Here is a 1554-nt window from a genome sequence, read left to right as displayed (position 1 = left end):
CCACTGAGCCATCTCCCCAGTCCCCCTCCTTTTTATGATGTCCTTTTAATGTATGCAGGCCTGCAGTGGCGTGCCTCACTTTATTCTGCATAACGCATCTGGATTCTCACTCTTCATCAGCGATTTTGGATACATCTCCAGATATGATCATTACCCATACATTTCGTAAATATTCATTGTTTAATTCTTCAACGTTTATATTAGATCTGTTGTTTCTTTTCTGTTGCTGATTTTTTATTTAACTTGTTCATGCTCAAAGGACATTGTGTATGATTTTAGTTGATTTACATTTAGCGGAGGTTTTTAAAGGTCTGCGATATGACTTATCTTGGTATACGTTCTGTTAGTGCTTGAAAAGAATGTAATCCGCTGATGTGGTTGGGGCTGCCTCATTGCTGCCCAGTGCCAACATTTTCAGCTCTACCTTTCCACTGATTCTCTGTCAATGGAGAGGCTTACTGGAATTTCTAATTATAGCTGTGACTTTATCCCAGTTTATCTTGTAGCCATCACTAATTGCTTCACATGTAACTTAATTCTGCCATTTGGTGTGTCCACACTTAACAGGACTATAACAACTTGTATATGATATATACAATACATCGCATATATCATTTCATTATATGCATATATCTATATATAATTTGGTAATCTGCATTCTATATTATTTGATATTATTACATCCATTGCATTTGTTTAGTGTTTCCATGGCCTTATCATTTTCTATTCTTTGGTTTCTATATCATTATGTTTGAAATGAATTTCTTGTAGATAGCTGAGATTGAGCAATCTCTTTTCATTGATTTTATGTTTTGGATTTTTGGTACCAGGAATCAAACTCAGGACCTCACTCTTGCCAGACAGACCCTGTGCCACTGAACTATATCCCTTGTCCCAGTAAGTGATCTCATTTCTAAAAAATATTTTACCATTCTTTTTGAAATATTTGTATTTAAATTATACATTTTATATATATTTTTATTTTTGGGCTAAATATATCATTTACTGTTTCTGTCTTTTATGTTTCCATTTCTTTTAAAATATTTTATTATCCTTGCTTATCTCAGGTTTCTGAAGTAATTATCCTAGAAATTCATGCAGATGTATTTGATGTGTTTAGAGTGCATATTTGCACAATTTCGTTCAATGTTTTAAGTGATACATAGTATATACATAAATACAATCTATATCTATTTTTATTTGCCAGTGCAACATAATATATATTTTTCCTTTCTATTCCTCTAGTTGTTTCCTTTCATAATGTAATTGCACAAAAGACATCAATAGGCAGGGCTATAATTTTGCTTCAAACATTACACATAATTTAAGAAACCCAAAGCAAGAAGCTAAGTCTACTGCATGCAATCACATTTTCTTCCTGCTACTACTATTTCCTACTAAATAAAATTCCAAGGTTACTCAGTAATTTTTTCTGTCTGTTTACAAAATATCCTTTCGCCACTCTTCTAGTTAAGTGAACTAAGCATGAATTGGTTCTTCGTTGCCTAAAAATGCTATTTGCCCCTCATTCCTGAATAATATTTCCACTGACAT

The sequence above is a fragment of the Octodon degus genome, unplaced genomic scaffold (assembly GCF_000260255.1).
Source record: "Octodon degus isolate 3935 unplaced genomic scaffold, OctDeg1.0 scaffold00054, whole genome shotgun sequence".
In the NCBI taxonomy this organism is placed as follows: domain Eukaryota; kingdom Metazoa; phylum Chordata; class Mammalia; order Rodentia; family Octodontidae; genus Octodon; species Octodon degus.
The sequence above is the reverse complement of the archived record's forward strand: the minus strand, read 5'-3'. Positions refer to the sequence as shown.